This window comes from Calliphora vicina, chromosome 1 (assembly GCF_958450345.1).
Source record: "Calliphora vicina chromosome 1, idCalVici1.1, whole genome shotgun sequence".
Lineage (NCBI taxonomy): Eukaryota > Metazoa > Arthropoda > Insecta > Diptera > Calliphoridae > Calliphora > Calliphora vicina.
Genome location: NC_088780.1, coordinates 165,475,166 through 165,485,572, shown reverse-complemented (window position 1 = coordinate 165,485,572; position 10,407 = coordinate 165,475,166). Strand labels below are relative to the sequence as shown.

The 10,407-nt window shown below is 27.4% G+C and overlaps 1 long non-coding RNA gene across 1 annotated transcript in view; it reads left to right on the top strand.

Annotated features, from left to right (window-relative positions):
- The first annotated feature begins 264 nt into the window (after window positions 1–264).
- Window positions 265–10,407, top strand: part of LOC135960321 (uncharacterized) — a 53,422-nt gene continuing 43,279 nt past the window's right edge. The window contains exon 1 of the long non-coding RNA XR_010576574.1: window positions 265–487. This is a non-coding gene — a long non-coding RNA (uncharacterized LOC135960321). The remainder of the gene's footprint in view (window positions 488–10,407) is intronic.

The following is a 10,407-nucleotide window of genomic DNA, read 5'->3' as shown; positions in this document are numbered from 1 at the left end:
ATTCACAAGTAATTGATAACACTATAAGCTAGAGTTTGCCAGATTAATTGTAAATAGCAACAACTGTACGATATTTTTCTTTAATACGGCAACCTTCCCATATAACAGTTTTCATTATAATTACTTTGCAGCGCCATCTGCCGCTCAACTGCACAAAGCGTTCTCTGACATTCGCCTTCCCCTCTCATTCTATACAAAACGAAAATTATTGCGACACTTGCTTTCCCTTCATATTCTGTTCGAATGGTATAACATTTTGCGAAGTGAATTTCTTGGAAACGAATTCAGTTTGAATTTGAACACACGCGAGTATGGATGCGTCGTCGCGCGGTGTAAAATCGAATTAACAACAAAAAAAGTGTATAAACAAGAAAAAAAGTTATCAGATTTGAAAAAAAAGAAGTTAAAACCAAACAGTATTTTAGTGTATTAAAAAAAAAGTATGAAAATTTGTCGCCCGCCTGTATGAAAAAAAAACAACAATAAAGTGAGTGGAGTTGTTTGGGTATTTTTTGTTAAATTTTATTTGAATTTATTTATGTTTGAATGTGCACATGCAATTTTTTTGGTATACAAAACAACAACAAAAAATTAATACATAAAAGGAATACTACAACAACTGCAAAAAATACAAAAGTAATTTGAAAAAGGGCAAAACAATTGCCCAAGTGTGTGAAATTTATTTTAAACCGATCAAAAGCTATAACAACAACAGCAAGAAAATTAAAGTGTATTGTGTTGATTGGACCCCTTGCCCCTTCTTTTTTGAAGCATCCATCCATAGTGTGTTGGTCAACTCTTCTAGTCTTTAGAGGACTTGGTTGGTCATTTCATTTGTCTTTATTGTTTTTGAAATTTAATAGCAATGACACAAACATTATTTATAATATGAAAAAGGAGTTGAAAATAAAATTGAAATAATAAAACGAAATAAAGTTAAAAAGTGCGTGTTATTATTTATTTATTATGAGAATACTTTATTTTTTATGGTACAAAAAGCGCTTAATATTTTTATGTTATTAATTTAGTTTTTATTGTTTGTCTGCCAATTGAATTGAAAAATAATTTACAAAATTACGGTGCAAATGTATAAAAAAAATAATAAATAAAGAAAATATAAATTTTAATAAAATCATAAAAATGAAATGGTTGGATGTTGTAACAATAAAAGAAAAAACAAAACAGGGGGATGGTTGTAATAATAAAAAAACAACGGTAACAAAAGCAACAACAACAGCCATATAAAGACAATTGGCAGATGTTCTACGCAATTTTTTTTATATTCTACAACAACTACATTGATATTAGCAATAACAACAACAATTTATAACAGCAGCAATAACAATAAAAAACAATAAAGGTCAACGGATTAAAGGTCAAATCTCAAAATCATTTTAACCTGCATTTTGAGCCAAGTGTTTGTTGTCTGCTCAATAATAATTTTTCTAAATATTCGTTCTCATCATTGTTGTTTTTGTTGAGAGTATAAATTAGTTGGCAAATATGATAAATATGTATGATGGGGAGTTCGTGAGACCAATATCCATTCATTGTCTGTGTGTCCAATCAAAAGTGTTTTTTTCCTTCTTCTTATTTATTATTATGATTAATTGTTGTTTTATTCATGTGAAAAAATTTCTCACACACAGCCATTACCCACCCAATTCATAATAATAAAATACAAAAATCTTTGAAAATCCAAACAAAAAGAATTATAAAGTTATTTTGTTGTTTTTAATCAAAAATTTTATTTAAAAAAAAATCATTAAAAACAATAAATTTTTGTTGGTCTGAGTTCGTTCGTTTGTGCCATTTCAAACTGAATCAACCGACCAAAAAATCTAAAAAACAACAAGAAAAAAATATGTATAAAAAAGGTTGAAAGGAAGGAAATAAGCGCCACTAAACAGGTTTTTTCTTCTACATCTTTACGTTCGTTTAGAGCTGCTCCATACATGGATTTGTAAGATTAAAGATTGAGTGAGTTGGTGTGTGTTTCGTTTGTTCGTTCTTTTGGATGATGCTGGGGTACTGTAATGTCAACTTAGTGCTTTTTTGTAGAAATGATTTGTTAAAAGCAGCGGAAGGTAATTTAACGTATTTTGACCTTTTTTTTTTAAACAAGTAAAGTAAACAATAGAGAGGGTGGGGCGTTAGTATGTTTGGATTCATTGTAAATTTAAAGTTTAGCATTAGCAATATTTTGTATTATTAAATTTAAATAAAAAAATTAGAAATTATTTACCACAAATCTTTGCTATCTATATTTATGAAGCAAAAAGGGTAAACATTTTAAAAACTTATTGAAAAGGAAATCCGGGGATTTTATTGAAATTTAGCAATAAAAGAAATTTACCCATTTACTTTGGAATATTCTTCAGTCAGATTTATTAAATTGCAAGACTTAATACAAAAAGGTCTTCATCTAAACGCTTAAATGCTTCGCAAAATGAGCAATCTGTGCATTTTACATTCACTAATGAACTGTCAAAAATTTTATGAAAATTTGTTTTCACAACTTGGATAAGTTTGCGTGATAATTTAGACTTCGAAACTAGAACTGATTTATTGCGGATATGCTGAATCAGCTGCTTTTGTTTACTTTTATTTATAATTAATAAATAATTAATTAATATAAGTATCTATAAATATTTTGTACATCTGAAAATTGTGTAACTTTCAAACAGAACGGCATTGAGTATGGAAATTTTAACCAACAGCAAGAACATAATCAAAATCTAATGAAAGTTAAATCTTTGAAGAAATAATGGTAAGTATCTGCCTGTTTTACGATGTCGAAAGAAAAATGATTCGAACAAATTTGTATGAAAACTATTCGAAAGAATTTTAAAAACTGAGTATTTTTCATACAATTTTTTTCGAATCGTTTTTCTTTCGACATCGTGAAACAGGCAGATATTTACCATTATTTCTTCAAAGATTTAACTTTCATTAGAAATTTTTAGAATTTAAATTTATACAATTTAAAAAACTTTTTTTTAAGGCTTTTCTTGAATTTATTTTTATTTGAAATTTTAAAAGGTTTTTGCATTAAATAAATCGATAGGTAAATTAATGAAAAATTATTTGAAGCCAAAATAAAATTAAAAGTTTTTATTCATAATAAACTGTTTAAAGGCTTATAAAACTAAATTTTTCGAACATAATTTGTTTCCATTATAAATAATTAATTTTTCAATAAAATTATATGCTTTAAAATTTACACTTGTTGGGTATTGTTAATATCTAAACGATAAAAAGTTTTCGGTGTTCAAGGACTAACGGTATTTTTTCTTATTCCAATAAACGGATTTTATCAAAAACATTTGATTTGATTCTTAACAAAACATGGTTTTCATTTTTCAAATCGAATGAAAATTTTAAAAGTTATTTAGCTTTTCATTAGCATCTTTTATTATTATTAATTTTATTTATTTTAATTAAGCTTGAGGTCACTTTTTTATATAAATAATTTTATTTAATTAAAATAAATAAAATTATTAGCATCTTTTTTTATGAATAAAAAACAATTAACTAAACAAACAAATTGATCAAGTGTTTTTCGAAAAACTTTAATAATTTTTGAAATATAAACTGATTTTAACGGGAACAGAAAAAAAATTAAATTAGCTATTGTTGAAAATGCGAAATTTTTGATAAAAACTTACTAACTTAATTTTAATGCATTTTATGAAAGTTTAATTCTTTGCCTTTCCAAAACTGTTTAAAATTTTGAAATCGGTCTAAAAATTTGTGAATTAGAGGTACTAAAGTACTATGACCTACCCTAAAACAGTTTTTTCAAAATATCACAAAATGTTGAGGATGTTTTACCTAGGCCTACAAGCCCCAACTAGATCGCTTTTCAAGTTCTTACAAGAGGTGTTATTTTGTAGCAGTGTGTTATTGATCTAAACTTAGAGGTTAAAACCTTTACAGCTTCTTATAAAAATAACTTTCCTCTAATTTCGTAATTTCCAATTCCAGTAATTTTAAATGGAATTAAAACATTTGAAATTGAAAAATTATCTTAGGGTTATTAACGATTTTAGCTGTTTAGAAAATAAATTCATTCAATAAATTTCAGCAAAAACTCTAACCCCCATTAACACGAAGCCTGGTTATGGCCTAACTAATAGTTATACTGTCGGTTAAAAATATTTTTGTATGAAAACTGTCAGTTTAACTGTTAGTTAATACATAACCAAACTTCGTATTACTGGATGTAAATGAGATTAATAGTGCCTAGCAGTGCTTTCCCAAATTTTTTTTCAGAAAAAATTTTTACAAAAATCTGCCAAATAAAATAATTTTTTCAGCACAATTTTATAGTTTTACTAATGGAAATCATAATATTTTTAAAAGGCATATTGAATATTTTTTGGAATTTTAGGAAAACCAAGCAAAATTTCGGCATAATTTTCAAAATTTGCAACCTTTAATATACAATATTATTTAAAATCCTGTCGAGTGTTCAAGAAAAAAACTAACTCCAATAGTTAAGATAAAAACTGGAAGAATTGAACAGTTCCTTCGTCAATCGAATCTAATAATTCTAGCAGAAAATTTATAAATTGTTTAGCACTGATGCTAAAATTATGACAATAAATATTTGCATTTAAATCAAATTTTTAAATACAGTTAGCGGTTTTTGATCATTTTGCAACCTTTTTCCTTTCATTTTTAGCTATTATCAATAACTATTTTTGTTTATTTCGGTTTTATATGTCATCCCGTTTAGTCCAAATATTCGAAAGAAATAATTCTTAATTCAATTTCCAATATCAAATTAAATTTTTTTCTCTTTACCATTCCATTAATGCATTCAGTACGTATTAAGTTTATTCATTTGAGAATTCATACTTTATAGAATTAATTCCTTATTGAATCCCAAGTTGTCTTAATACAAATAGATTTCTTCAATTCAAATCTATTCAGTCAGTTTTTTTTTTTTAATTAATTTTGTAATACACTGGTAATACATTTTATGTTAACTCTACGTTAACCTGCGATATATTGTCTCCTCAGAAACTCGCTGTTACTATTCACATACACAGCGTCATCTTTTAGAATTTGTATGAAGGATCCAACGGGAAAAACTCGAATGTTCAATTTCCACAATGATAACCTAGAGCTTTTAAAGCTACTTCACAGTTAATATTGTCATAATTATAAACAATTTTAATAACAGCGTGTTATCAACATTGATAAACTATTTTTTTCTTTGAAATTAATACCATAAATGTGGGCTTGTTTGACATCAAACACTTTACTAATAGTTTGCCATCTCATTTGCATGGAAATATATGAAAAAGGTTATTGAGAATAGTCCCCTGATATGGTCAGTGAACATTTCCTTTATGTAATTAAACCACTAAATTCTTTATTTTAAATATCTTAAAATAGTAATAGAATTACATACTTACTTGTTACCGAAAGCCAAATCGAAATTTTCAATTTTCAATTTGAATAAGATTTGAATTAACAAAAATTTAATCACTCAATGATTAAATTAATTTTGTTATGAATTATTTCCATTATGAATTAATTCAACAACGAATGAATTCAATTCAAATAAATACCATTGTATGAAGCTAAAGAATTTGTTATGTTGGGAATGGTTTTAGGGAATGATTTGCTGAAATTTTTAATTCTGAATTAACTCTCTAACCCGCAAACTTTAAAAAGCTAAAAAAAAGTTGTCGAATAATTTTTTTTTAGAGTAATTATGACCAAATAAACTCAGAACAGCCATCAGAAACTAATTTTCAAATTAAGTTTAGGAACCAAGTGCAAAAATGTGAAGAGTGCCTCAGGTCATTGTTGCCGGTTTAGGTGTAAAAACAATAATTATGATACGATTTTATTGAAATAATGATTTAAAATAACTAATAAAAAATATTTCCAATAGATTGGGCGACTAAAAGTTAGTAAAAATTTGATTTAAAAAAAAATTACACACAAAATTTCACGTGCTAAAATTATGACATCACTCACTAAACAGCTGACAGAACAAAAACTAAAAGTCAGAATGCATTTCGACCTTCAAGGAAAAGGTTAACAAATCTGTAACTAAAGTCACAGTTAAATTTAAAAAAAATGATTATTACTTTTTGAGATAATTGGTGTTTTGTAATGCATGTAGGGTTTTTATCCCGGGAATTCCCGGTACAAATTTCCCGGGAATTTTGCCAATTTTTCACTACCCGATTCCCGGGATTTTTAGTTGGGAATCTCGGGAATTAAAAACTGACGAAAATACATAGAAAACAACTAAGAACTCCATTTTTTTCACCAAAAAACAGTGAAAAAATCGCGGTAATAATAGACCGCTTACTATTATTATTTATTTGAGGTTTTTCGTTTGAAAATTTAAAAAGTGAATTCATTATTTATAGAATTTATTTCTTATTGAATCATTCTAATTTCTTTAAATTTCTTCTTCAAATCCATAACAAAATAGCTTCACAAATGTATTAATTGATTAAATTTTTCTTCAATTCAAATCTAGTACAAAAAGGCTTAAGACAATTTTTTCAATTAATTTTGTAAATGATTTTATTTAACAAACATTTAATCATTCAAAGTTTGAATAAATTATGTTATTAATTAACTTTAAATTTATTTCAGTTTAAACAAAGGATTTGGAATGAATCTTAAAAATTAAATATTAGAAATGGATTTATGGAATGAAAGGCTGACATTCTTCAATTACGGATTAAGATTTTAATGAATTAAGCTTAAATTTTATTAATTATTTCGAAGCTCTGATATTTAATAATTATAACACTAAGTTTTTATATGCAATTTGGCTATAATATTCCTAATTTACAGTATCATTATATATTTCGGGAATAGCCGGGTAACCGGGAATGTAGAAAAATATTTCCCGATTCCCGGGAATCAAAAAAGGTCGGGAAATTAAGAACCCTAAATGCATGCCTTGATGCACTCTTGGGGGTTAAAGGGTTAAGATTTATGTGAATTAGGCTTATAGTGAATTAATTAATTCGAAGATCTGTTTTAGACACTTTGTTTTAACTGTTTTAGAAAGACATTTTATTCTAAAATGTTTAGTTTTAGTTAGACCGATTTTACCCATTTTCAATAACAAACATTTCTGATCAACAGAGAATATATGTATATGTTCAACAGATAGACGATCAGACTGTGGAAGATAGCTAGATATACTTAGAATTTTATAAGGTTCTATTTCGAAGAGTTACAAATGGAATGACAAATAATTATTATCCCATATTTATAAAAATATAAATATACATAGCTACCAAAGGGCAACTATCATATTTTAAAAACATTACCAAGTATTGTAAAAAAAACTATAATTTTTTTTGTCAAAATTTGATTTTTAATTAATATTTATGCTCGTGATTTCTTTAATTAGAAAATTTAAAAATTATCATTTCATTTATTCAATTTATTACAAAATTACCTTAATAATCCAATAAACATGCTGCACATATTGCATGCAATTGTGTTTATTTTTAATGGCGGTTTTTATTGAAATGTTGACATTACTTCCTTTGTATTGTGGTGCACTATTTAGCTGTTTTTTTGTAGTTTTTTTTTCCTCAACATTTTGATACATTTTATTTTCGAATATAAATGTTGTTGTTTTAGTTGCTTTTGAATTTTTGCATTTCCATTCGTTTGTAGTGGTGTAGTGTGGTTGGTTTAGTAGTGCACGAAAGGTGGTAGTAGTGGAAGAGTGCAGCATTGAGTTCCTCTCTAGTGACAGTCTCTCTGAATTTAAAAAAAAAAAACAAAATTCATTGGTACACTTTGCCTTAATTCACCAAAAAAAAAAAAGGTAACACACATACCCACAAACTCCAGCATTCAAGGTAGAATAAACCTTGCGGCAACAACAACAAAAAACAAAGAAATACAATAAGAATTTCGAGGGACTCTATATTCAATAGCGTCTAACTTAGATTTTCATGAAAATGACCACTGAGCCATGTGGCGATTCATATGACTCTCACAATCTTTCGCACTTGCAAACTCCGATCGGTCAATATCATATTGCGCTTCCAGAACGTTTGGCATCTACCGCGCCGAAATTCAGTAAACCAGTTTTTTTACCATTGAAATTGATGGTGCAGAGTTCCTTAGCCTTTATTTGAGTGATGGGTTTTTTCCGCAAAAAATTAATGAAATTCAATATTTTTCAATTCCTGCTCATGTCACGAGGTAGCCTTCTATCAATGACTCTCAAATACAAACTAAATGAAGCAGCTTGTTCAAATTTTGACAGGAGTAAACTGTCAAAACTGTTGAGAGCAGTGTTAAGAGCTGGCAAATTCAAAAAGTCGGGGACTTATTGAACCACCCCTATTTTATATGAAAAAAACATGCTGGAATTGACAGATGTCACAAACTAAATAAAATTTATTTCTTACAATGTAAAACCCTCTATCCTAAAGTTTAATTTATAATAAATTGAATATTTTTTAATAAAATTGTCAATAATGCTAAATATTAGAAGAACAAATTTTATATTTCTTATAATTTATTGAGCTCCCGAAATCTTGTAAGTTTCTAAGATAGAGGCTTTTGAATATAGTCCCTCGATATACAAAAACAACAAGAATATTATAGAATAACAAAAAAGTAGAAGAGATGCAGTGGTGGTACTCTGCACTCAAGGCACACAACAATTTCGTCTTCATAATCAGTAAAAGAAACAACAAAAACGTAAGAAAATCAGGTTTACAAAGTGGATGATTTCTTTTTGTTTTTGTATCATTTTCAAACGATGATGATGATGACAACAACAACAACAGCAACTTTGAAAAAAATATCTTTAAATTGAACTTCAGCGAAGGAAAAGTAACAAATCCAGCAAAGCAAACTAACAAGCAGCAGCAATGAAACATTTTTGAACATTGTTGGTTGGCTCTGGCTGGCTGCTGGGATAGCTGGATAGCTGAATGGATGAGTTCGTTTAGCTCAAGACAGTTTTCAACTCCTTAAAGTTACAAGGTAAGAAATGTTAAAAAATAGAAGTACATACAAGTAGTAGTAGACATGTATGTATGTTTTTATTTTTGGTAAAATGTTTTGTTATTTTTTTTTTATTTTGTTATAATTTTGTAAAATGTGGAGACACAAAACCAACTTAACCCAAATGCAGAATATTACATTACATTCCAACAAATTGCATATCCTAAACAGACCAGACCTACTTGGTACACATGAACACAAGAATTTTGCGAACAAAAGTTCGAAAGAATTAATTCTTAATTTAAGTTTTGAAATCAAAATACATACATTTAAGCTCTTAATCATTCCATTAATGAATTCATTGTGTATTAATTCATAGGCTTAATTCCTTTGTACTTCAAATGTAATGAATTCTTTAGATTGAGAATTCTTTCTTTATAGCATTCCTCATTCTCATTGAATTATTAACATTTTATTAAATTCAAATCCATTACAAAATAGCTTCAAATCAGTTAAAACAAGTAAGAGAGAGGCTGTGCCGAATTTTATATACCCTTCACCAAAATATACTTTAAAATAAAAATTTTAAATATTTTTAGGTAAACAAAATTTAATTTTTTTCCAGTTGTTTTTTAAATTTTTTTAAATTTTTAAATTTTTTTTTTAAGTTTTTATATATTTTTTTAATATTTAGTGAATTTTCCGATTTTGACCCATTGTAGGTCCAACTTACTATGGTCTTATATACGTCATTGCACAGGTCTTTGAAATATCTATCATTAGATATCCATATTGTCTATATTAATGATTTAGTAATCCAGATATGGGTCAAAAATAGGTCAAAAATCGAGGTTGTCGTGGTTTTTTCCTTATATCTCAGCCATTTGTGGACATATTTTGTAGATTTTAAATAGAAACCGAGCCGGAAGAATATTGATGTATCATTCGTGTATGTAAGTTATTTGGGGGCTTCAGAAAGTTAATTTCAACACACAGACGGACAGATGGACATGGCTATATAGACTCCGCTATCTATAACAATTCAGAATATATATACTTTGTGGGGTCGCAAATGAAAAATGTAGAAATTACAAACGGAATGACAAACTTATATATACCCTTGCCACTCATGGTGAAGGGTATAAAAAGGCTTAAGTCAATTTTTTTTCAATTCATTTTGTAAATGTTTTAAAGCAAAACAAAACAGAATGTAGAACAAATATTTTAATTAAATTTGCATTAGCCCAATAAGCACCAAAGCCCCAAAAATTCAAGCACTTGAATATTTTGTTGGAATTTCAATTGAATGCAAATGTTATTAACATTTAAGATTGAAAAATATTTGAAAAAATTAAATATTTTTCAAACAAAAAACATATGGCTTGAATTTATGTTTCCTGTTTTACTGGAGAATCCTATTGAAATAAAGTGTAATACAACTGT